Source organism: Mustelus asterias, chromosome 21, assembly GCF_964213995.1.
Source record: "Mustelus asterias chromosome 21, sMusAst1.hap1.1, whole genome shotgun sequence".
NCBI lineage: Eukaryota > Metazoa > Chordata > Chondrichthyes > Carcharhiniformes > Triakidae > Mustelus > Mustelus asterias.
Window position 1 is genome coordinate 71,586,329 of NC_135821.1, and position 27,834 is coordinate 71,614,162.

The window sequence follows — 27,834 nt, forward strand, 5'->3', positions numbered from 1 at the left end:
AAGTGTGCCTATGAAACCACGTCCCAAAGATTTAAATTGAAGAGGAAGGCTCAGCGAAAACTGACAAGAAGAAGAAAACTTGATTGCATCCTCCCAGATATGCAATACTTTCACTTTTCATTGTACTGCCATCTTGTGGCTATCACAGATATACTAAATGGAACACCAGAACATACAATCAGGAGCAGGGGTAGACCATTCAGCCCCTTGAGCCTGATCTGTTATTCAACTGGATCGTGGCTGATCTTCTACCTCAACGCTATTTTCCTGCACTATCCATATCCATTGATATCTTTAATATCTAGAAATCTATTGATCTTGATCTTGAACCATACTGGGGTAGAGTTCACCAACCTCCGATTGAAGAAATGCCTCCTCACGTTAGTCCTGAATTGCCTAGCTCTTATTCTGTCTGAAACTGCCCCCTGGTTCTAGACCCCCCTCCCCTCACAGCCAGGGGAAACATACTTCCTGCAATCTAAGTCAATGAAATCACTTCTCATTCTTTCAAACTCTAGAGAACGTAGGCCCAGTATTCTCAAATTCTCCTCATTGGACCAGCCCATTATCCCAGGGATCAGTCTGATGAACCTTTGTTGCACTCTCTCCAAGGCAAATATATCCTTCATTAGGTAAGGAGACTACCACTGTACAAAATACTTCAGGTTCAGCCTTACGTGCTGTGTGGGTGGCACAGTGGTTAGCACTGCTGCCTCACAGCATCAGGAACCCGAGTTCAATTCCCACCTTGGGTCACTGCCTGTGTGGAGTTTGCACATTCTCCCCATGTCTGTGTGGGTTTCCTCTGGGTGCTCCGGTTTCCTCCCAGAGTCTGAAAGACGTGCTGGTTAGATGCATTGACCCGAACAGGCGCCGGACTGTGGCGACGAGGGGAATTTCACAGTAACTTCATTGCAGTGTTAATATAAGTCTTACTTGTGACTAATAAATAAATTTTACTTTACTAAGCCTCTAAACAATTGCACCAAGACTTCTTTAATACTGTTCTCAAATCGTTAGTAAAGGCCAACACACCAGATGCCTTCCTAACTGCTTGCTGTACCTGCACACTCGCTTTCAGTGACCTATGAACAACAACACCTTTGGACATCAACACTTCCCAATTCCTCACATTTAACAAATACTTTATACTTCTGTTTTTTTCTACCAAAATGGATAACTTCACATTTTTCCACTTATATTTCTTCTGCCATTATCTGTCTAAATATCCTTAAAGCCTCTTGGCATCCTCCTCACATCTCACATTCTCACCAACTTTTGTATCAACAAGCAAGCTTGGAATTCAACATTTGGTTCCCACATCCAAATCATTGATATAGATTGTGAATAGCTGGTGCCCAAGCACAGATCCTTGCAGTACCAAACTAGTTACATCCTGCCAACCAGAAAATGACCCTTTTATTCCTACTCTTTAACCAACTCTGAATCCCTGCCAGTATATTACCCCAATCCCGTACATTCTAATTTTGTTTACTAATTTCTAGTGTGGGACCTTATCGAAAACCTTCCAAAAATCCAAATACATCATATCAATAGGTTCCCCCTTATCTATTCTGCTAGTTACTTTCTCTAAAAAGCTTAACATGTTTATTATAAATTTTATTTCCTTCGTATAAATCCATGTTCACTATGCCCAATCCTGTTATTTTCTAACTGTCCAGTTATCAATTCTTTATAATATTAGCTTAACGTCTGTAGTAGGGAAAATGCTGGAATCCATTATTAAAGAGGAGATAGCAGGGCATCTGGATAGAAATGGTTCGATCAATCAGAAGCAGCATGGATTCATGAGGGGAAAGTCGTGCTTGACGAACATGTTGGATTTTTATGAAGATGTGACTAGGGCGGTTGATGGAGGAGAACCGGTGGATGCGATGTTTTTGGATTTCCAAAAGGCGTTTGATAAGGTGCCCCATAAAAGGCTGCTGAAGAAGATTAGGGCACACGGAGTTGGGGGTAGTGTGTTAAAGTGGATTGGGGACTGGCTATCCGACAGGAAGCAAAGAGTCGGAATAAATGGGTGTTTTTCCGGTTGGAGGAAGGTAACTAGTGGCGTGCCGCAGGGATCGGTACTCGGGCCGCAACTATTTACCATTTATATAGATGATCTGGAGGAGGGGACGGAGTGTAGGGTAACGAAGTTTGCAGACGACACAAAGATAAGTGGAAAAGTGAATCGTGTGGAGGACGGAGAAGGTCTGCAGAGAGATTTGGACAGGCTGAGTGAGTGGGTGAGGATATGGCAAATGGAGTATAACGTTGATAAATGCGAGGTTATACACTTTGGAGGAAATAATAACAAATGGGATTACTATCTCAATGGAAACAAATTAAAACATGCTACCGTGCAAAGGGACCTGGGGGTCCTTGTGCATGAGACGCAAAAGCCCAGTCTGCAGGTACAACAGGTGATCAAGAAGGCAAATGGGATGTTGGCCTATATCGCGAGGGGGATAGAATATAAAAGCAGGGGTGTCTTGATGCACCTGTACAGGGCATTGGTGAGGCCGCAGCTGGAATACTGTGTGCAGTATTGGTCCCCTTGTTTGAGGAAGGATATATTGGCATTGGAGGGAGTGCAGAGAAGGTTCACCAGGTTGATACCGGAGATGAGGGGTTTGGATTATGAGGAGAGGCTGAGGAGATTGGGTTTGTACTCGTTGGAGTTTAGAAGGATGAGGGGGGATCTTATGGAGACTTATAAGATAATGCGGGGGCTAGATAGGGTGGAGGCGGAGAGATTCTTTCCACTTAGTAAGGAAGTTAAAACTAGAGGACACAGCCTCAAAATAAAGGGGGGTCGGTTTAAGACAGAGTTGAGGAGGAACTTCTTCTCCCAGAGGGTGGTGAATCTCTGGAATTCTCTGCCCACTGAGGTGGTGGAGGCTACCTCGCTGAATATGTTTAAAGCGCGGATGGATGGATTCCTGATCGGTAAGGGAATTAAGGGTTATGGGGATCAGGCGGGTAAGTGGTACTGATCCACGTCAGATCAGCCATGATCTTATTGAATGGCGGGGCAGGCTCGAGGGGCTAGATGGCCTACTCCTGCTCCTATTTCTTATGTTCTTATGTATTCTAACATTTTCCCTATTACTGATATAAGAATATTGCTGATATTCTTAGTTCCCAGTTTTCCCTCTCCCTCTTTTCTTAAATAATAGGGTTAAATTTGTCACCTCCCAATTTACAAGAACTGTCCCTGAATCTATATAATTTTGGCAGATGACTACCAATGCATCTACCATCTCCACCGCCACCTCTTTCAACATCCTGGGAATAAATAGTATATACAACATACACAGGATTCTTTCTAAATTAAATAAATTTTCAAGCAATAGCTGACTATTCATGTTAACAAAATGAATTTAACCAAATAAAGTTCTTCTGAAATTTATGTCCCAGTCTCCAATAGAGAGTTCATAAAAATTTTTATTGGACATTTCAACTAAATTATGTATAATACTCGATTAATAAATGATTAATTATTTATACCACTTAGATACCATCTTAAGCGCTTCAAAAATCTGACAGAATTTACACGTGTGTCCAATTGCTTGTTTTCTTTTGTTAACTGATTCAGGTTTAATTGAACTTTCAGAAGGAAAATGTTCTCCAATATCTCCCTCCACACCCACTTCACCATTTTAATCTGGATATGATAATTGAGCCTTTATTCACTAAGACTAAATAAATACTTGAGCCTTTCATTTCGGTTGTACATTTGTCTTATGAGTTACAACAAAATATTTCCCATGTACTGCTGTATTGAGAGGGCACGTCAAGTAGAAAGAATGTGTCGCAATGCATTTCAGTGCAGTTGTAAAACTGGTATCTGCCTCACAATGTAGAAAATTATCTAAATGTATCTTATGCTCAAAGAGCAGTACAAATTTAACCCTGCTCGTCCACCAGCCTATCAGCTCCTCCCAATCATCATCAGCGATCAAAAAGTTATAAATAGTGCCATCAAGCAACATCTATTCACCAAGGCTCAGTTCAAGCTCTGTTAGGACTATTTCAGCTCCAAACAGTATCACAGCCCTGACATTGACATGGCACAAAAATTGATGAAAATCGAAAACCACTGTCATCACCAGTAAGTAAGCCATGGACCAAAAATGTGACATCAAGGTGCCCCTGCAAAACTCAAATAAACAGAAAAATAGTTTCAGTAGATAAGATCAGAGTTGACAGAGGCCAATCACTGCAGCCCCTAGATCATCAAGGCAGTGTCCATGGCTCAACCATCTTCAACTGCTTCCCCAGTGATTTAATGACAAATGTTTTGATCCATTCCAACTCCTGGAACAGATGAAGCCTATGGGAGGATCTAGATAACATCTACACCTAGGCTGATATGTAACATTTGCATCAAATGGTAAAAATGACCATCTCCAAAAATAAATGAGCAACTACTGCCAGCACACGACCATCAAAATGTCTAACACTATCAAGGGGTCACTGTTGACGAGAAACTTTGCTGGATCAGCCATAACATAGGATTACATTGGTTATACGACACAGAAATAGGCCATTCAGTCAACCAGTCTATGCTGATGCTTATGATCCACTCAAGCCTCCTCCCATCTTTCTCATCAAAATCCACCATTGTAACTAGTGTATTCTCCCTTAAATGCATCTATATTATTTGGTCCAACCACTGTGGTAGAGAATTCACATTTTCATCAAAGAAGTTTTTTCTGACTTTCTTACTGGATTATTTAGTAACTATCTTATATTGATAACCTTTAATTATGCACTTCCCCATAAGAGGAAACATTTGTTCTGTAATCACGCTATCAAAACCTTTCATAATTTTAAAAACTCATTAGGTCATCCCTCAGTTGTCTTTTTTCAAGAGAAAAGAGACCCAGCCTGTCAAGCCTTTCCTAATATGTATACCCACATATTTCTGGTATAATCCTTGCAAATTTCATCTGCACTCTCAACAGTGCCTTTAGATCCTTTTTTATAATATGGTAACCATGCTAGCTGTATGATCTAACCAAATTTCAATACAGGTTGAGTATAACTGCCCCATTTTTCAATACTATCACTCTAGAAATAAAGTCTGGTGCTTAGTTTATTTAATTGTGAAATGGCCTACCTAACCTGTGATGCAATCTTTAATAATTGATGTATTGGTACTCCAAGATCTCTTTGTTCCTCTACCTCACCTAGACTTGTACTTTTCAAGTAATAAGTAACCTCTTTATTCGTCCTACCAAAATTGTATTACCCAACATTGATCTGCGTTCATTTACCATTTTGCAAATTTATTAATGTCATCATTATCAATGCCATGGACGCAAGAGCAAGGCAGACACTGGATTCTTTGAAACAACTGGCTCATCTCTTAACGCCTCAATTCTCCACCATGTCTCTCAACTATCTACAAGATTCAATCCAGGAGTTTGGTGGAATTTTGCCCTGATGAGTACAGCTACGACAACATTTAAAATGCCGAGCACATTCTGTGACACAGTAGTCTTCTTGATTGACAACCCACCCTTGGAATTCAATATACTTAGGATGCTTAGTCCTCCACAGTGGTACCAGCACCAACTTATATACAAGGGGTGCTACAGCAGCTCCTCAACCTTATTTGAACAGCACTGAACTTCTAAGAAGAACAAGAACAGCAATGTTCTGGGAGCATCATCACCTACCATTTCATGTGAAAGTCAAAGATATTCCTGACTTCATCCTCAGCCAAAATCCTGAAATTCCCTACCTTCTCAATGTCAATAATTGCTGGCCTAGTTAACAACACGCACATCCTGCGAAATATTTTTTAAAAATACAGTTCAGGGACCACTATCTTCCCCCCACTCTTTCCCCCTATTTTTCCTCTTTTCCTTACCTTTTCTCCCCCTTTGTTTCCCCTTACCCCCCTGTTCTCAATTTTACCTCTCTTCCACCCATGTCCCCCCTCCCCCCAAATTATCATCTGTCACAGTTTACCCTGTGATTTCAGCTTCTCTGCCGTTTGGCCATTCACACCTTCCATTCTCTCTATGGACTGCCACTAGCAGCCTTTCCCCTTGGTTTTGTGACTATGACTCATCTTTCATTCCCTCACCCTACTGTATAAATATCTCCCACATTCTATGCCTTTTAGCTTTGACAAAGGGTCAAAGAACAAAGAACAACACAGCACAGGAACAGGCCCTTCGGCCCTCCAAGCCCGCGCCGCTCCCTGGTCCAAACTAGACCATTCTTTTGTATCCCTCCATTCCCACTCCGTTCATGTGGCTATCTAGATAAGTCTTAAACGTTCCCAGTGTGTCCGCCTCCACCACCTTGCCCGGCAGCGCATTCCAGGCCCCCACCACCCTCTGTGTAAAATACGTCCTTCTGATATCCGTGTTAAACCTCCCCCCCCCCTTCACCTTGAACCCATGACCCCTCGTGAATGTAACCACTGACCTGGGAAAAAGCTTCCCACCGTTCACCCTATCTATGCCTTTCATAATTTTATACACCTCTATTAGGTCCCCCCCTCATCCTCCGTCTTTCCAGTGAGAACAACCCCGGTTTACCCAATTTCTCCTCATAACTAAGCCCCTCCATACCAGGCAACATCCTGGTAAACCTCCTCTGCACTCTCTCTAAAGCCTCCACGTCCTTCCGGTACTGTGGCGACCAGAACTGGACGCAGTATTCCAAATGCGGCCGAACCAACGTTCTATACAACTGCAACATCAGACCCCAACTTTTATACTCTATGCCCCGTCCTATAAAGGCAAACATGCCATATGCCTTATTCACTACCTTCTCCACCTGTGATGTCACCTTCAAGGATCTGTGGACTTGCACACCCAGGTCCCTCTGCGTATCTACACCCTTTATGGTTCTGCCATTTATCGTATAGTTCCCCCCTACATTAGTTCTACCAAAATGCATCACTTCGCATTTATCTGGACTGAACTCCATCTGCCATTTCTTTGCCCAAATTTCCAGCCTATCTATATCTTTCTGTAGCCTCTGACAATGTTCCTCACTATCTGCAAGTCCAGCCATTTTCGTGTCGTCCGCAAACTTACTGATCACCCCAGTTACACCTTCTTCCAGATCGTTTATATAAGTCACAAACAGCAGAGGTCCCAATACAGAGCCCTGCGGAACACCACTAGTCACAGGCATCCAGCTGGAAAAAGACCCTTCCACTACCACCCTCTGTCTTCTGTGACCAAGCCAGTTCTCCACCCATCTAGCCACCTCCCCCTTTATCCCATGAGATCCAACCTTTTGCACTAACCTACCATGAGGGACTATGTCAAACGCTTTACTAAAGTCCATATAGACGACATCCACGGCCCTTCCCTCGTCAACCATTCCAGTCACTTCTTCAAAAAACTCCACCAGGTAAGTGAGGCATGACCTCCCTCTCACAAAACCATGCTGACTATCGTTAATGAGTTTATTCCTTTCGAAATGCGCATACATCCTATCTCTAAGAATCCTCTCCAAGTAATCTGGACTCGAAACGTCAGCTCTTTTCTCTCCTTACAGATGCTGCCAGACCTGCTGTGATTTTCCAGCATTTTCTCTTAAGGTTTTTTAAATTATCTTTTGAATTGAATGCTTTGCTCTTTTCAAAGCGTCTGAAGCTGTATCTTAGTCTGCTACTTAAAACATAATCATTGTAGCATTAGACATGTTACCTATAACCAAGAATAAAATTTAACAGTGGCTGTCTACAGTAGGCAGTAGTTAGTCATCTCAGCACAGATCGAAGATCCAACCTGGAACCTTTCTGGTCTATATTTAAAAATACAATACTATCCACAGCACATTCATTGCACGCTGTGTAATAAGGATCTCACCTTCAACCCATCCCATTTCAAAATGTTTCTTGCGTCCCAAAGAGGTGTCACCCAACTTCTGGCTGTGCATCAGGGAAAGCTGAAGATCCATCAAGTTTGTAAATCTGTCGAATTTCTATGCCCAATTACTTCAGAAATATGGGCCACGATTCTCCCATCGTGACCTGCAACTTTTCTGGCAGGTCGCAGTGGGAGATGCCCGTAGCTGGCCTTGTACCGGGATTTGCACATGCGCTGGGAACGCATGCGCAACTCCCAGAACCGGCGAACAGCCGCTGGTCAGACCACGCTGGAAACCGCGGGAAGGCAGGTAAGTAATTTGAATCTTTTAAAAATGTATTTTAAATCTAATTATCAGGAACTTTCGGGTCCTGATTGAATCTGCCACCCCGCCAGGAGTACGTCATTTTGGCGGGGTTTACACTAGCTCCCCACATTCGGGGAACTAGCGAGAGACCCCGCCGGAATGAAGGGGAGGCAATTGGGGGGTGGCGGGAGGGTGGTGCCCCTGGGCATGGGCACACTGGCAGTGCCAGCCTGTGCCCCCTGGCACTGCCCAACAGGCAAAGTGTTGGCACTGCCCACCGGGCACCGGGCACAGGTCAGGGGGTGGGACCTATTGTGAGCAGGACCTAGGGGCGATTGGTGGGGGTGGGAGTGGGGGCTCCCACTGTCACTCTGCAGACAGGATTGGTCTGGGATGGAGGGAGGGCAGCGATTGGGGCGGGCTGGGTCGCCACTGCTGGTGGGGGGGGGGGTTGTGCATCGCAGTGCTTCAGGACAGGGGATGTCAGGGCTGGCCCGGGAATTGTTGTGGGGGCCACGATCGGGCTGTGGGGTGCGGCGGGGGGGGGGGGGGGGGGGGGGGGGGGGTGGGGGTGGGGGAGGCTGGAGGGGCAGCACTGCAGTGGTCCTGGGCTGACCAGCGATCAGGGAGTTTGACAGTTCCGGACCACTGCACATGCGCGGAGTTCCAGAACTGTCAGACTCTGGCACGAATAGGCCCTGCCCCCCTGGGGTTTTAATGATATTCGCGACTGGGTCCTCTGCAGAGCACAGAGTGCGGAGATTCGGGTAAGAAGCTGAACTGAGAAAACAGTTGGGATCTGGAACAGTTTTCCCACCAATTCAGCGCTTTTGGGAGAATCGCGGCCATATTCCCCAGTACATCAGGAAAATATATGTATTTTACAAGGGTAAATGTATACTTGTTGAGCACCAGCACCTGAAATGTTATTTGGGTTGTGTTTTCACTACCTTTAAAAGTACAAAGTTAAAGATCAGGAGTCATAAAGTATTGGAAATATTACATAGCAACATCTAATACACAACAGTAACATAATGCAGTGATCACATGGAACTGAAACATGAATTGATACAGTATCTCTGGGAAGAAAAAGGAAACATTTGTCAGAAGTAATTAACCACACAAGTCAAAAGTTAGTGATAACGAAGATTATTAAGTAGCAGTCTAAGATAAAGCTTCAAACGCTTTGAAAAGAGCAAAGCATTCAATTCAAAAGATAATAAAAAAAACCTTAAGAGAAAATGCTGGAAAATCTCAGCAGGTCTGGCAGTATCTGTAAGGAGAGAAAAGAGCTGATGTTTCGAGTTCAGATGACCCTTTGTCAAAGCTAAAAGGCATAGAAAGTGGGAGATATTTATACAGTAGGGTGAGGGAATGAAAAATGAGTCATAGCCACAAAACCAAGGGGAAAGGCTGCTAGTGGCAGTCCATAGAGAGAATGGAAGGTGTGAATGGCCAAACGGCAGAGAAGCTGAAATCACAGGGTAAACTGTGACAGATGATAATTTGGTGGGAGGGGGGAGATGGGTGGGAGAGAGGTAAAATTGAGAAAAGGGGGGAAAGGGGAACCAAAGGGGGAGAAAAAGTAAGGAAAGGGGGAGAAAAAGTAAGGAAAAGGGGAAAAATAGGGGGAAAGAGTGGGGGGAAGAAAAATAAAGAAAGTCAATAAAGAAATAAAAGGTAGAGAACAGTTAAAAATTAAATAAAATGAAAATAAAGGGGTAGAGCTAATCATCTGAAGCTGTTGAATTCGATGTTGAGACCATTATGGTGTTAGGTTGTAATGTGCCTAACCAGAAGATGAGATGCTGTTCCTTCAGTTTGTGTTGAGCTTCACAATATATACTTTTCGGATGTACTGGGGAACATATTTCTGAAATAGTTGGGCAAAAGTAGTCACTTCATAGAAATTCGACAGATTTGCAAACTTGATGGATCTTCAACTTTCCCTGATGCACAGCCAGAAGTTGGACCACACCTCTTTGGGACCCAAGGAGCACTTTGAAATGGGATGGGTTGAAGGTGAGATCCTTATTGCACAGCGTGCAATGAATGTGCTGTGGATAGTGTTGTATTTTTAAATACAGACCAGAAAGGTTCCAGGTTGGATCTTCGATCTGTGCTGAGATTGCTGAAATAAACATAAGCCAGGGTTTCCTCCTACTGTCAAGTAATCCTATTAGGTTTGTATATCTTGTACATGTATATTCGGTGATTCCAGCATCTGCAGTAATTTACTTTTATAAAAAAAACCTTAATTGAAAAGCCAAACAACAACTTCCTCAACACCTTTGAGGCTATATTTATTGGTCATTAGGTAACATACAGGATTCCACTGGTTACGGTATCCAAAGGTTAATTAACTAAGTTAATATCCTAATTCTAGTCTCCCTGAATTCACAATATACATCTATATTTCCATAGCTAACAGTGGTCAAATCATACTTCAATAGTACGAATTAAATTCAGGAAACACATTAAAGCCAGAATAAAAACAAAATACTACATATACTAGAAACCTGAAATAAAAACAGAAAATACTGGAAAAACACAGCAGGTCTTGCAGCATCTGTGGAGAGAGAAACAGAGTTAATGGGCACAATTTTATGCTCTCTCCATCCCCTCCTCCCCCACCCATGGCCCATTCCCCAGCCACCAATCCACCCAACTTGCATATCTTGGATGGTGAGAGGAAACTGGAGCACCTGGAGGAAACCCATACAGACACAAGGAGAATGTGTAGACTGTACAGACAGTCATCCAAGGCAGGAATTGAACTTGGGTCTCTGGTGCTGTGAGGCAGCACTGCTAACCACTGTGCAACTGTGTTGTCCCTCAGGCAGGAAACCCACCCCTTCACCCACCAAGGCCTTTAAGTGACCACTTACAGGCCTTTTCCTGCTCAGCCTCAACTTTTAGGCTGGTAGGAGTGGGCTGGGTAGGCAACTGACCAAAATAAATTTCTCCATCTCAGGCAGGAAGGAGAGGATGGTACCTCAATCTGAAGGCTCCCTCAGAATTGGGGCACCCTCCACCGCAGAACATTGCAATTCCAGAAATCTCACTCCCCTCACCCCAACCTACCCCACGATGCAGTGACTGCAAATTCTCTCAACCCCCCAGGGACTCACCTTATATATGGTCCCGGGATTTAGTTCCATGTAGAGTATTGCCGTACTGTTTCTGGCCACTGCAGCACTGTGCCTGGCCAGGTTTTTGGCTAATCTGATTGGCCAACATCTCCCACAGGGATCTTCCTTCCAAAGGTGGTTGAAAGTCCCACCCACTGCCAATCAACACTCAAGTGAGCGTTCAATGACGGTGGGAGTTCAAGCGTTGGCAGTTGCACATTCGGTGTTGACTCTTGGGCTGGCGAGCACTGATCACTCACCATCCTTAAAATACTACCCAGTGTTTCAAGTCCGTGTGATTCTTACGCAGAGCCAAGGAGAGGGAAAACTGTGGTAGATTTTATACTTTTAGGGAGCAAATGGAACAAAATAGAAATATCCAGTGGAAGTGTGACCTAGGAGAGGTTGCACAAAGACATTTAGGGCACAAGGGAAAGGAAGTGTTGACAGCAGTAAATGCTGGAAAATCTCAGCAGGTCTGACAGTATCTGTGGACAGAGATTAGAGCCAACAGTCCGACACCTGGCCAGGTAGAGTGCTCTGATGAAGAGTCATCTAGACTCAAAACATTGGCTCTGTTCTCTCTCCACAGATGCTGTCAGGCCTGCTGAGATTTTCCAGCATTTTTGGTTTTTGTTTCAGATTCCAGCACGCGCAGTATTTTGCTTTTATGTTAATGGCAGTGGTGCACTGACCTTTGTTCTCCTATTAACACATTCTGCTATCTTGCCTGTGTGTCAATATCAATGCCTTCTATGGTCCTTCACACTGCCATTGACACTTCCTCTGTCTTGTGTTCTAAACATCTTTGTACAATCTCGCCTAGCTCACACTTCCACTGGATAAAGCAAATTACTAAGGATGCTGGAATCTGAAACCAAAAGAGAAAATGCTGGATAATCTCAGCAGGTCTGGCAGCATCTGTAAGGAGAGAAAAGAGTTGACGTTTCGAGTCCAGGTGACCCTTTGCATGACAAGGGTCACCTGGACTCGAAACGTCATCTCTTTTCTCTCCTTACAGATGCCGCCAGACCTGCTGAGATTATCCAGCATTTTCTCTTTTGGTTTTACACTTTCACTGATCTTCTATTTTGCTCCACCTGATCCATTCCCTCTCTATCAGTATAAAATCCATCACATTTCTCCCTCTCTTTAACGTTGAAGAAGTCATATGAACGCAAAACATTGAATATGTTTCTCACTCCACAGATACTGCCAGACCTGCTTAGTTTTGCCAGCATTTTCTGTTTTATTTCATTAAAATCAGCTATAATCTAATGCTATTCTGTAAATACCGCCAAAGGCCCTCCAGCAATTGTATTCTCTTAAGTTGAACAACTGGGGAATATGTTTAATCGAAACTGGGGGTGGATGAATGCTCCGTTACACATTATATCTGTTTACCTGGAAAAAAATATGTCCCTGAAGTAAATTTTTCAAAAAGGGAACCATCAATATTCCTCAAACTGGGATGCTATCTTCTAACAATTCACTACAATATTATGATAAGAAATTTTAAAATACACAAGTTTGAAAGTACCCAAATGGGAATGTGGTTGTATCACAGACAACAATCATCCCACAAAATATAATTACATGGAAAATGATGAATCTAACTGATTCTAATAACAGAATTTTTATAAAAATGTTTCTATCATACTGTATCTTCTTTGTCATGATGCACCTTGGTAAAAAATTCATAATACATAACCGTATTAAAGATACAGTATCAGCACAATCTAGTGTTTGCTTCACCAGTGATGATTATAATGAGTGCACGGTGTGTTTTGACATTTTAAATTCCAGTAATACTGCATTTTAAAAAAAAACCCTCCTATATCAGTCGACAGTCTATGCCCATAAAACAGGGTCCACCTGAACAAGCAAACGAAAAGCAGCATTATAGTCAAAACTAGCCACTGAATTAATAATGAATGTGTAATTTGTAAACTGCATTAATAATTGAAAGATGTAGAGCCCTAATAAACTTCAGATATACCAAGTACATTTTATATAATGTATATACCTTCCTTGCAAATATATATGGCCATGGTATAGCTTAGACTGAAAAAAGTACAGTACTGTAAATTCAACCAAGCCAACAAAGTGAAAAGATGCACGTTGTTCTTTAAAAGGTTGTAAAAAAAAAAGCATCCAATTTGAATGCAAACATTCAGAACATCTTAATGTTCAAAATTACAGATCTAAATTGTAAAGTAATTTTGAGGGGCCAAAATAAATGACAGCTTATAATTACTTATTTATGGTTTGCTTAAACACCAAACATGAGCAGAAAGAATTCATATAACATTGTAAATAATTATACTGGCCACCAGTGTAGCAAGGAAACAACACATTTCAATGGACTGTTGCACTTTTTCCCTCTATGCTTTTTATTCATAGGACTGGCAAAGATATGTTAAGATACATTTTTTATTCTAAATTTTTGGCTACAAATTTAGGTTATTTACAAATTTGTGGTCTACTTGACTATAAACCTAGTCCAAAATAAGACACAATAAAATAGTAAAGGAACACATAACAAGAAATTAAAACTATTGTGGGACAATGTACACATATCAAGGAGTAAAACATGCAGTCACATTATCAGTGTAGTACACTCCATATCACTTCAAATAAAGTTGCTTGATTATACGCAAGGAACCAAGAGGTTTTTGGTTTGATGTTGAATTTGATTCATAACATTGAGTTTGGGACCACCAAAAACCAGAGGGTTGAGAACCAGGACGCAAAACTTAAATGACATATTATACTGTATGTTTTTTGCCATGATCCACTTTGGTTAAAAAAAATGCATAATACATAACAGTATTACAAATACAGTAACTGCACAACCTAGTGTTTGCTTCAACAGTAATAATCATTTGTAATATGAGTGTACAGTATGTTTTGACATTTTAAGTTCCAGGTCAAACATTGCATTTCAGTAATTTTCATCCAATGGAACAAAATGTTCAGGCCCAACATTCAATAGGTCAATTCAATCATAATTTAATAATTCATGCCCAACAACCAAATCTTCATTATTGTACCGATAAAAGCCAGGAATACAACAAAAATATTTCTACAACATTATTGCAACTGTTTTTGTAATCTTGCATTCAAACAATAGTCTCCATACTTACCAAAATGACAGACAGCATAATGAACCACCCATACATTGCCAATTTCCATCCAGAACGTTTCATGGAAAAATGAAAGAAAAAAATTACTTCAGATGTGCAACCCAACAGCAAAGCAGTATCACTAAACAGACATAAATTTCAACTTGAAGCTTAGTTTTAGATAACTATGACCCAATATTGATACAGTGCACTGTAAAAGTGCTACTTGGGGCCTAGATACATGATACTATTGGCATTGCCTAATAAAGTCTCAAGCTATTAATGCCAAGAATACTGTAATATTTAGAATGGATATCACAAATTCCTACCACTTCAATTCAGAAAATAAAATGTAAATAGGTATTGGCCGAGAGCTGATAATTATTTTAAATGCATATGGCATGGAGACCAAGAGGATAATTTATAGGATGAGTCATAACCTTTTGCATCCAATTAAAACGACAAGTCACCAGACTGGATTCATATGTCATACTGTACCACTGCTAGAGGATAAAAACAATAGATTCAACATCAGTCCCATTATTAGAACTAGAAAAATACATTTTTCCTTATTTCTTGGTTATTTCAAAAGGAAAATATGCAGCAGAGTTTTACTGATACATTTGTGTCACACTTTGTGATACTGGCATTTTTATGTTTTGACCAAGATATTAAATGCACTTATAATGTGGAATATTTGTTTCAAAAGTTTGTGACTCAAATTAAAAAATATTTTATTTCATAATAAAAATTGAAAAAGGTTATTTCTTTACATTATGAAGTCCAGTCAACTCCTATCATTGATGGGGGTCCGTTCCAATGAAACCTCAAATGGGTGAAATCACAAACTGTGAACTTGCACATGCACAAAGACAGTAGGAAGAATGAGAGAGTTTAACAGTTGAACACAAGTGTCTAAACTGCAGATGAGTGAAGTTCTGGGTAAATGAATTCATGATGGAGTGGGTCATGAGTGACAGGAATTGACTGTACATGATTACTATTGTCAGATAGTGTTGGTTATCTTATACTTACACAGTTACAGTCCTGTAATTTAGATTAGGAGAGTCCTGTCAATGTTCCAGAATAAATTCACAGGCTGCCTTATTTTCTGCAAATTCTTCCTTTAAAATAAATTCAAAAGAAAGTGATTGTTAAAGCAGAGTGCATATGGACAGAAAGAACTGGATTCTTCATAGTCATAAATATACTAACTAGATTGAATCTCATTGCCAATTAGTTATATAAAGTGATGTTCTGATGCTTTGCCAAATTAGCCATATAAAAGAAAGCATTTTTGTTTTTACTCCATAGTTCAGGTCAATAGTGCAAAATCATACTCCTGGTTATTGAAACTGCACATGTTTGTTGTTCTGGTAACACCAAGAAATCTTGGCAATGAGACATGTTAATGATTTAACAATCACACTTCTAGTAATATTATGACCATCCTGCTTTTAGAACAGCTCCTGATCTTTTACACTACAATCAACAGCCTCCATTGATAATCCTCAACTTGATGTTGGGATAAACTTAAAGCCAGAAATGTCTCTTCAAAAAATAAAGATACTTACATTCCCCCACACGCTGCCATACTAAACAGTTGTCTTACACACCCAATTAAAACACAAGGGCTCAGAGAAAGCATTTTTCTATATTTGCAGGGTCTTCAAACTGTTTAATTGTTTTGCATGATAAAATGTGGTAGAAAGCAGGCAAATCCACCTGGATGTTCTCCTGGCAATAGAATAACTGCTGTGTGATCAGACACCAGAAAAGCAAAATAATCAGATTTGAGCTCAGCCCTCATCTGACAATAAACTGTGACAGGGGAAGAGATGGAGAGATTTGGAGAGCAAATTCTAAAGCTCAGGGCATAGACAGTTGAACGGAGATCTTATGGCACAGTGTGTAGTGCTGCCTCTGAGCCATAAGTCCCAAGTACAAGTCCAACTCCAGAACTTGATAGCCAAGGAAGGTGTGTACATAATGGGCCAAACAGGTTGAGTACCAACTTGTAAATACTTCCACCAACTTGTAAATACTTCGAACATATGCTTACAGTAGACAGCAAAACTAGGAGAGTTCCCTGATCAGCTTTGTGATGGAACAGAAATTGAAGCCTCTACCATCACTATTCATAACTCTGGACCACAATATGTATGTGAAAGTGTACGTTGCAACAGCTACTCGGAATCCTTGGTGGGCAAGTTGGCTGGAATTTGGTGTGGATCAGATGCAGGCCAACAGCACAGGGTTCAATCCCCATTCTGGCTGGGGTGGATTCGGGATTTGCTTCCTTACCCTACCCATGGTCAAGGTCACGGTGCTGTGGGTTGGACCTGCCTTCAGACAGAGAACTGATGAGGAAGAAGGTGACAACAGCAGAATGCCCCATTATTGCTGGCCATGCAAAGGTAATGTCAGATGTGTAAGCTGTCAGAATTGGAGACACAGAGCTCTTGATGGTTTCTAGGGTGGAGGGGGGTACATTTCCAATGTATGTCATACAACCAATACAACAATATCCAAATTCCATCAAAAGAATAAAAATAAATTGGCTAGATTTTTTTGCAGAATATCTCTGAACGGTACTGTGGACTTTAATTTCAAATGCAGAATTAATAGGACATGAAGTGACTATCAGCGAGATAGGAGGAAGTAGCAATAATCAAATCAAAGTGGTCAACATGTATTCGTCAGCAATGCTTAATTGTATTCCACACTGGATCTGGCTCTATATTTTCACTGGCATTGTTTCGTTCTTTGGAAGGAAGTACATAAGTGATGGAATAATCACAGAATTGTTAGGGTGCAGAAGATGGCCATTTGGCCCATCTTGTCTGCAATGGCTCTCCAAACAAGAATCATGGTTTAGTGCCATAATACATAACATCTAATTACATAATGCATTGATTGATAGCATAGTACTTCTTAACTAGCACAGCAATGATGCATTGTAAAGAAATAATTTACATTTATGTAACTTCTTTCATGAGCTCAGAATTCTAAAGAGCTTCACAGCCAAATAGAAATAAAGAAAAACTTGCATCTTATTTTTCATCCAGATGGGAGAACAGTGAATTTGCCAAAACTCTACTAGTTGTACAGCTTTGGAACATAGAATCAACCGGACTGGAAAAGGCTATTGCAATCCATTTGGCTGGTGCCAATAGACCAGCTGGCCCAATAACTCAAACTTTTAAAGACAATGTTAAAAAGATACTGGGTGTCCATGTGCACTGCAATAAAAATGGAGTGTCAGAGTGGTTGTATAAGTCTCGGTTTAGAAGACTGTTGTATGTTCAGTAGGTCTAAAGCAATTCTGAATCTTGTATGGTTGATCATTAACTGTTTATTGCTAATACAAAACTATGTACGCATATACAAGCTATGAGCTAATTCCATGCTTGTTTCTACACTAGTCTCTGTCAGTCCACAACTGACTCTAGTCTTAGGACATATGACTCTTTGCATCACACTGTGGGCGGTACTGTTTCCCAGTCCAATATTAACCCTTGCTATGCCAGACACCTTTATATTACAAAGACCAATGCTAATTCTGATACTAAAGATGCCAGATATCTGAACTAAAACTACCTGAAACAGTAACTGCTTTTCTCTCAGCACAGATGCTGCCAGTTGAGCAATTCAAGCAATTTGTTTTTATTTTAATGCTACTTTTAAACCTGATACAATTCTCCACACTTCTGATGAAGCATTTTAGCCCCACGAGACAGTAAATAGTGCCAGCTGAAAAGCTAGCACTGGCACAATGGACCAAATGACCTCCTTCAGTACTGCTCAGCAGGACAATTACTGAGCCACTCTCAGAATATTCTGGTGAGCATAATATTCATTTCTATGCCAACAATGCAGTCACAGGATTATCCACAGAATCCATTCATTTGCTAACTTCTACATATTAATAATGGAGGCAACTGAGCGCTGAGAATGAGGAAGTACTAGCAAAATGATAACCATGACCAATTCCAATCAATATTATGGTATCTAATGAACTATTGTTGTACAGAACAATTATTAACTTTTGTAAATAATTGAGCACCAGAAATAGTGACCATACAATTATTAGATTCTATTGCATTGCTGCTCAAACCAAATCCATTTGTAGTTTGCAACAAAACTACAAAGTAGTTTGATATTGATAAAGAATCAAGGCTTCAATGCTCAGCTCGTGGATTCTTGGCAGCTAACAGCTTTCATTTTCAATGACTTATGTTAATAGTTTTCAACTATTATTTTAAACCTCAGCTCCAATTGTGATATCTCCCACTTCCTAAAATAGCAAGTAAAATTTCAAATGAATGCTGCAGGTTTAACTCTCATACCACATCTATTGGATATAGTACTGACCAGTTACTCAGGACATAGGCAATAGAATAAGCTATGCTGGCTCATCCTCTCTCAAGCTGATAAAACTACCCAATTATCCATCCAGTCTCTACAACTTTCATTGATAAACTGATTATGATATTCATTTTGTTCAAAAAAGGTTGTACGAATAAGTCCAGGAATAACAGACCAGTCAGTTTAGACTTCAGTGGTGGGTAATTATTTGCAATAGATTCAATAGTCACATGGAGAAATATGGCATGGTTAGAAAGAGCCAGCATGGATTTCAAAAGGGGAAATCATGTTCAACTAACTTACTGGAGTTTTTTGAAGATGTAACAAAAAGTGTTGATGAGGGTAATGCTGATAACATGGACTAGCATAACATAGACTTTCTAAAGGCATTCCATAGTGCCACACAACAGACTTGTGAGAAAAGTTGTAACTCATGGAATAAAGGGACAGTAGAAACATGGATTAAAAAATTGGCTGAATAATAGGAAGCAGCCAATGACGATCAATGGATATTTTTGGGCTGGAGGAAAGTTTGTAGTGAAGTTTCCCAGGGATCAGTACCATCATAGAATTGCTACAGTGCAGGAGGAGGCCATTCAGCCCATCAAGCTTGCTTTTTATCCCAGATTAATTTAAACATCTGAATTTAAATTCCCCAATTGCCATGGAGGGATTTGAACTCTTGGTCTCTAGATCATTATTCCAGGCATCTGGATTACTAGTCCAGTGGCATATCCACTAACCTATCGTTCTCATGAGATTTAACTTATAATAAAATATGCATAAGCATAGACAGTAAGTATAGTTCTTTCTTGAATTCCCTTCATTGCATTGTATTGACTATATGCTAATTAGTTTGTTTCTGTGCTTTGAGCTAAGCCTCTATATTATCTGCAGACAGCAGGCAGGGAAACATTTTAAAAAGGGGATTAATGGTTTTTAATCACCCCTAGACTATAATTGAATTTTTTTTAGAATAAGCTTCATTTTAGATATTGATGTATATGCTTCTGCTTTTATGTATTTTCATAAGCATAGATCTTATTTGAAAAGGAATGTTTCCCTGACATTTCAGTTCAACTTCATGGAATAGTTGCACCTTTTTCCTAACTCAGCTCTAAAAGAACACCAAGTACTGAAGACGTTGGGGGAAACCGCTTTGAAAAATTCACTGCTGGTTTGAATTAATATCAGTGACCATTCCAAGCATATACATTCAAGGATGTATTATTTTCTTTGAATAAAAGTGATTGGACAATCTTGTTTCTATTAATGGAGATAGGGTATCATGATGTCATACGTAAACAGAGTGATATACTCAGAGGAGTTAAGTCACTTTGTCATCTGGTTGGGAACAAAACAAACAAGGTTTTCCCGAAAAACGTATTCAACGAATGCCAGAATTAACAGCTGATCACACTGCAAGGCATTAAAGTCTCAGAAACTTCATTGAAATAGCATTGGTATTAATTTGTATAAAATGTCACGTACTTTCAATAACGGAACAACAAAAAACAACCACCGAAACGAAAAAATATCCAATAAACAGCGTATTGAGAAGATTCAAGACGTAAAACCACAAAATCAATACTGCCAGCTATCTACGGACAGCAGACGGCAGTGTATTAGAACTCCGCTAATGCTGTTAAAAACTGTCATGGATTACACAGATGCCCTTACTCAGCTGGCACAACAAGAATCTAACGCTAACTCGTTCAATAAGAATCAAATATCACTCGTGCACGTTTGAACAAAGCTTTCAACCTTTATAGTTGTTCAATAGCTGCGTTCCCAGGAAACAAGTTAGATGTGAACATCTGAGCTTGCGTTCAGAGTTTGTTGCAAGTTACACGAAGAAAAACTAACACGAATCAGCCGTTTTTCTCAACGAGGATTTTGCTGCCACACACAGAGCCATCCCTTCAGAATTAAATGTTTTCGTTTCTTGAGATTAACGGAAACGTAGCAACCGCATTAGCACTACCGTGGGGATCAGGTTAAGATTTTATTGGGGCAAAACAAATATTACGAAAGCAAGAGGGGAATCATTCAGTATAAGTCGCTCTACCCAATTCTGCCAGTTTACCCTGTCCGGTTTTGTCAATGTTCCAAACACGGTTACTGGCCACTGCAGCAATTTTCAGGTTTATAAATACTTAAAAACAACTTTTGGCGTTGAAATAGTGGGAAAATTTGCAACTGTAGAATTTCTACCCATCAGAAGGAAACTGCTGTCCCCTAGAATTGTGCCTGGGATCTCCCTCCCTTTGCTTGGAGGAGGGACTGAAGTGCAAATTCCGCAGTGCTGCTGCTGCTGCTGCCGTTCCCTTCACTCATTCCCTCTCTCTCCATCTCAGGCACAAGATCCAAAACCTCCTGTCAAAAGTCGGAGGTCGGGAAAAAAAATCTCTAAATGAGGATGGGGGGGATTAAGTCACATCGCCCCCCCACCCCCCCAGCCCTCAATCCCCCCACCTCCACACACCTGGGCCGCTGCAGGTGAGCAGGGGAAAACATGCCCTAGCAACCAGCGCCGGCCCCTAGTTACCCACCTCAAACCCCAGGATTTTATGATCAAACCTCCGTGACAACACCACCGAGCGCCTCAGAGATGTCGGCCGGTGTGAGGAAAAGTCCTACCTGGAAGGGATCGGATGCTGCACTAATTGTTTTCCTCTCCCCCCCCGCCTGGCGTCTCCCGCTCGGGCTCTCTCTCCCCCGGCCTAAACCTCTTCTTCGCGAGCAACCGCCAGCAACCGCGGAGCGCCCGCCTCCCCCCTCACTGCCGATTGGCTGCAGCGCCGCTGATTGACGCGGCCGCCTCTCCCTTGCCATTGGTCAACACAGCCATCACTCAAACCGACAGGGGCAACGCCCCCTGTCCCCCAACGGTGGCCCCGCCCCCAAGGCCCCCATCCCCTGTCGCTCATCCGGTTGAGTGACAGCAAAGAGGGGGCTCTTCAGCATTGCATTGCAATGCAATGATTTTGTGCCGGAGGGAGAGAAGGTAGCAAGAGCAGGCTTCACTGCGTATAACACCCGGTGCAATGCAGCTTCAGTTCCAATCTTTATCGGACTCTGCTGATCTGAGCATGTTGTGAAACATGATACCTGCTTCTGTCAACAATCGCACCACCAACACAGCCACACAAATTGCAACTATATATATATGTACAGTGGTACAGGTTGTTCTGTGTTCCAAAACAATAAAACGCCCCAGGGTTAAGATGACATTGAGAATATTACTTCGAGTCGGTCTTGTGGCTCATGACATCATCTCAACCTCTGCATGGTTTACTGTGTTGTATGAACTTTAGCTTGCCTGTTTAATTATGCAATACTTACCTGGTATTTGTACTATATAACCAGCCTTTGTCATGTGGCCATTCTGCATTTTGTTATTACTGGTCCCTGACTTGTTTTCTCCATTCATCTTCAATTAAAAAAACAGCTTTAAAAGATAGTTTTAAATTATTGACTTGCATTCACATTTTTAAAACTCGATTTGTAAACACAACTTACAAGATGCAAATGAAGAGGTGCACGACATAGATTTGTTGCATAAACTTAATATGTTATTCATCCTGCTCTCTTTCTGCACGTTTCATTTATAATCTAAATTCAAAATAATAAATGAAGTTACCCACATTTATTATAAAAAACTTTGAAAGGTAATGCAGTGTTAAGGCAATCCACAACATCTATCTGCTTAAAACTAATCTTTAAAATATAAGAAACATTTTAGTTTTCTTACTTGTGGTCATAATTTATTGCATGTAAATCAAGATGTACAAGCAGGCACACTGATCTTGAAAAATAACAAGAAACATTCTTCCATTTTAATTTTGAATTTGTTTTAGGAGGAAATCAAAATCAGGAAAACAACAGAACTCTAAATAGTTTTTAATTCTGAAACCCCACAACTGTAAGTGATAACTTTTTGTTATTCTGCAAACTTTACAAATAAAGAGTATACCCAACCTTTTTATATAAAATACTCACTAATTCACATTACCACTGCATCATTAATTTTAATTAGAGCCATCACTATATGAATAACTAAAAAGTATTCTCAACAGTTATCAGAAGCAACTCGCTGTGAAAATCAACAGCCTCTTGCTAAATTTGTGGATGATACAAAGATATGTAGAGGGACAGGTAGTGTTGAGGAAGTGGGGAGGCTGCAGAATGACTTGGACAGGTTAGGAGAGTGGGCAAAGAAGTGGTAGATGGAATAGTGTGAGATTATGCACTTTAGTAGGAATAATAGAAGCATAGACTATTTTCTAAATGGGGAAAGGCTTTGGAAATCTGAAGCACAAAGGGACTTGGGAGTCCTGGTTCAGGACTCTCTTCAGGTTAACATGCAGGTTCAGTTGACAGTTAGGAAGGCAAATTCAATGTTAGTATTCATTTCTAGAGGGCTAGAATACAAGAGCAGGGATGTACTTTCCTGCATATTTTACACAGAGGGTCGTGGGGGCCTGGAATGTGTTGCCGGGCAAGGTGGTGGAGGCGGACACACTGGGAATGTTTAAGACTTATCTAGACAGCTATATGAACGGAGTGGGAATGGAGGGATACAAAAGAGTGGTCTAGTTTGGACCAGGGAGCGGCGCGGGCTAATTGTTCTTTGTTTCTCGTTTCAAGGCTTCATTCTATGATCATCTTGCTGGTGCCAGTACAGAGCGAGACTGCGGATAGTTGGGAACCTGTCTCGGGGGCAGGGAATTCAGATGGTGTTCGTAAAGCAGAAGTGGAAATGAATAGGGTTGGGAAGCATTTTCTGATCAGGGCCAGTGTGATCTCCTGGACTCGTTTCGATCGCCACAGAGGGTCGGAGAGGAATTTCCCAGATTTTTTTTTCCCCCATATTGGCCCTGGGGTTTTCACTCTGGGTTTTCGCCTCTCCCTGGAGATCACATGGTCTGGAATGGGGGGGTGGGGGTGAGTTAATAGGTTGTGATGAACAAAGCATCGTAGCTGTGAGGGACAGCTCGGTGGATAGGATATTAGGATGTAGATAGGCTGGAAAATTGGGCGGGGATCCTGGATTCAGGATTCAATCCTGGACCGGGGAGCGGCGCGGGCTTGGAGGGCCGAAGGGCCTGTTCCTGTGCTGTATTGTTCTTTGTTCTTTGTACTGCTGAGGATGTATAAGGCTCTGGTCAGATCCCATTTGGAATATTGTGAGCAGTTTTGGGCCCCATACCCAAGAAGAATGTGCTAGCCTTGGAGGGGGTCCAGAGGAGATTCACAAGAATGATCCCAGGAATGAAGGGTTTGCCATATGAAGAGCAGGTAAGGAGTCTGGGTCTATGGGTCTATACTCGATGGAGTTTAGAAGGATGAGGGGGATCTAATTGAAACTTACGGAATACTGAGAGGCTAGATAGGGTAGACATGGAGAGGATGTTTCCACTAGTGGGAGAGACGAGAACTCAAGGGCACAACCTCAGAGTGAAGGGATCATAGAAATCATAGAAACCCTACAGTGCAGAAAGAGGCCATTGCGCCCATCGAGTCTGCACCGACCACATTCGCACCCAGGACCTACCCCCATATCTCTACATATTTTACCCGCTAATCCCTCTAACCTACGCATCTCAGGACTCTAGGGGGAATTTTTAGCATGGCCATTCAACCTAACCCGCACATCTTTGGACTGTGGGAGGAAACCGGAGCACCCGGAGGAAACCCACGCAGACACGAGGAGAATGTGCAAACTCCACACAGACAGTGACCCAAGCCGGGAATCGAACCCAGGTCTCTGGAGCTGTGAAGCAGCAGTGCTAACCACTGTGCTACTGTGCTGCCCCAGGGTCCTTTAAAACTGAGATGAGGAGGAATTTCTTTAGCCAGAGGGTGGTAAATCTGTGGAACTCCTTGTGACAGAGGGCTGTGGAGGCCAGGTCATTGAGTGTCTTTAAGACAGAGATGGATAGATTCTTGATCAATCAGGGGATCAAGGGTTACGGGGAGAAGGCAGGAAAATGGGGATGAGAATCATATTAGCCATGATTGAATGGCGGAGCAGACTCGATGGGCCGAATGTCCTAATTCTGCTCCCATATCTTATGGTTTTATGGACTTTAGCATGACACCAGCTCTATCATCACAGCAATGTTTGCAGTGATTATGTTACTGGATTAGTAATCCAGAGACCTAGACTGATGGTCTGGAATTATGGGCTCAACCCCACCATGGCATCTATAGAATTTAAATGCAGTTAATTAAATAACTCAGACATAAAAAGCAAGTATCAGTAATGGGGATGCTGTAACAATGGGATTGTAATAAAAACTCATCTGGTTCACTAATGCCCCTTGGGAGGGAAAGTCGATAAACTTTACCCCATCAGGCCTATGTGAGACTCCTAGCCGAGAGCAATGTTGTTGACTTTTGATTGCCCTCTGAAATGGCCTATCAAGCCACTCAGTTGTCTGAAAGTTGCCCTTCTCAAGGCAATTAGGGATTGGTAATAAATGCTGGCTTTGCCAGTGATGTTCACATTCTGTGAATGAATCTTCTTCTTCGGTAATCCCTCAGGATCAAGGATGACTTGCTTCCACTCCAGTTCAATGATGGCTGCTGAGTCCAATCTGTGATCTGCAGATTCTGCCACATACAGGGCAGGTGGTGCATAAAAATTGGGACAATAGGTTTTCAAACCTTTCTACGCTCCCTTTGATGCCTCAGCATCACCTCTGCACATTCCAGACAAAGTCTCTTGATATGTTCAGTGCCTTCCTTAATAAGCCTTTGCCATTTCAAACAGTCAACAGCATGTTTGACTTCTTTGAATATGCTTTGAGAAGATGCCTAAAACATTTCCGTTTCCTTCAAGGAGTCACTTGCAATGACTGAGTTTCGAGTAGAGCAGTTGCTTCAAGAATCTGTTGTCAGGCATATGAATGACATGTACTGCCCTACAGAACTAGTTTTGAGTGATTACTTCCTTGATGCTGGGCAAGTTGGCTTGGGTGATTTCAACATCCACCCAGTACTAACCACATTGTCGATTGACAGACGCTTGAGCAGATGCCAGTATTGTGAATGGTTTGTGTTGGTAGCTTGCACTGTTGAAAGAAGAGGTGCATTGCGACTGTAGCAGTCATGCCAGAAGTGAGTTGAACCTTGGAAAATAAAAGAAATACTCTTTTCATGACCACCAGATGTCTCAGAGAACTTTACAACCAATTATTTACTTTTGAAGTGTAGTCACCATTGCAGTTTAGGAAATGCGACAGCCACACACTGAAATGTAATAAAACCAAATAATCTGTTTTTGGGACATTGATTCAGCGATAAATATTGGCCTGACCACCAGGGAGAATCTCACTGCTCCTCTTTGAAACAGTGCCACGGGATCTTTCACTTTTGAATAATGGCACAACATGGGAGGGAGCAGATTCCAAGGTTTTTGCATGTGCACTGGAAACCTGAGTGAAGGAGATGGAAAGTAGGGGTGCATCCACAGGAAATTCTTCAGAGACACATTCAGAAGGCAGTAGGAGCAGATAGCTGCAATGCTCAATGCCAGGATTCAGGGCTCAAGAACCTGGTTGCAGTGAGGAAAGAAGTTCAATTACATGATGTGAGTGGTTAAGGTCAGTGAATACATCTTCAAATACCAAATACTACCAGCTGCAAAAACTAGCTTCAGACACTCCTCAATTCATTACAACCACATCAGCCACCAACCAACTATCTCTATCAATCATGACTCATAGCCAACAATTATAAGCTCCACTGGTCGCTTACATACTTCGCACTGCTGCAAACCTCACACCCACATCTCACAGCTTGCACACACTGCCAGCCATTCAATAATGACAGTCATATCAGCCAAACAGATTGCATGACACTCACCGAACAATTCCCTTGGAGAACAAGGAGGCTGACAACCAGAGGCAGCAGAAACTAAATGGAGGTGGACAGTCGTGTCTGCATTTCCTAATTCCCATTGAGAAGATGATGCTGGTCATTACTGGGACCGCCATTGCTAAATTCTTGGCCAACGGAGGAACTCAAATCATCAAATATTTTTATATCTAATCGTTCTTCTCTTCCTCATCCCATAGTCTCTTATTTACAAGCTGCAGATGATGTAAGAAGGCATCACTTACATTCTCCCTTTCTCCACCACAACTTTCTCTTTGCATCTTTCTCCTTTCAGATATTGAAGAAATTCAGGCAGAGGAGGGACAGAAAGAAGAAAATGGTGATGTGATGCACCATCACTTGATTTCACACTCACAGGCACCAACTCAGGGACTGACATTGTGTATCATAGAGGATAGCATAGAGGTGCAATCTGTACATGGTGAGACATCTGGCATATGAGTGGCCTGCAGCCAGGATAGGAGACAAAGATTTCACGGGTTATCAGTGAGCTGCAGCAGAGGACTCAGACAAGCACCTCAATGGGAAGTATGCTGAAGAGGATGATTGCTGCCTTCCTGGAAGAAGACTGTGTGTTGGTTCTCATTGGAGCCACTGTTACTCCCCTAGAGTGGCACCTGCACTACACTGTTTGGAAACAGTATCCTGGAATACAGTGAAACCCTGCAAGCTTGCTATGCTAGTAAGATTGTCAGAAAACCTACTGTTAATGTCAAGAAGCATGGAGGACTCTTGCCCCAACCTCCAAAGGAAGTTTTCTGTCTCTCTGCTTCCTGCTGATGCACTGTGCCTCATCTGAACAACAGGGCTTTGCTCAGAGGTTTTCAACATTCCACAGAGGCCTTTTTGGAGGAAGTGGAACACAGGAAAGATGTAAAATGATGTCCAAATGATAAAATAAAAATATGTCCAAAGATGTGCAGGTTAGGTGGATTGGCCATGCTAAATTGCCCCTGAATGTCACAAGATGTGTAGGTTAGAGGGGTTAGCAGGGTAAATACGTGGAGTTACAGGGATAAGGCCTGGGTAAGATGCTCTGTTGGAGGGTCAGTGCAGACTCGATGGGCCAAATGGCTTTTTTCTGCACAGTAGGGATTCTATGATTCCATAATGTCCCATTTCCAGGGGACTCTCCAGACCCAAAA

General features: G+C 41.8%; 1 protein-coding gene across 10 annotated transcripts in view; it reads right to left on the bottom strand.

The window, feature by feature from the left end:
• LOC144509397 (protein 4.1-like) overlaps window positions 1-21,568 on the bottom strand; it is a 233,803-nt gene extending 212,235 nt beyond the window's left edge. For 3 of the 10 annotated variants that reach the window (XM_078238219.1, XM_078238215.1, XM_078238214.1), the window contains exons 1-2: window positions 21,425-21,559; window positions 15,452-15,540 (exon numbers count right to left, since the gene is read on the bottom strand). The gene's annotated coding sequence lies outside the window, so the exon portion shown is untranslated. Of the gene's footprint in view, window positions 1-14,437; window positions 14,837-15,451; window positions 15,541-20,548; window positions 21,116-21,336 lie in introns of those variants that run through there. The other 7 variants (XM_078238218.1, XM_078238217.1, XM_078238213.1 and 4 more) reach the window with 5 other exon arrangements.
• Between the last annotated feature and the right edge of the window lie 6,266 nt (window positions 21,569-27,834).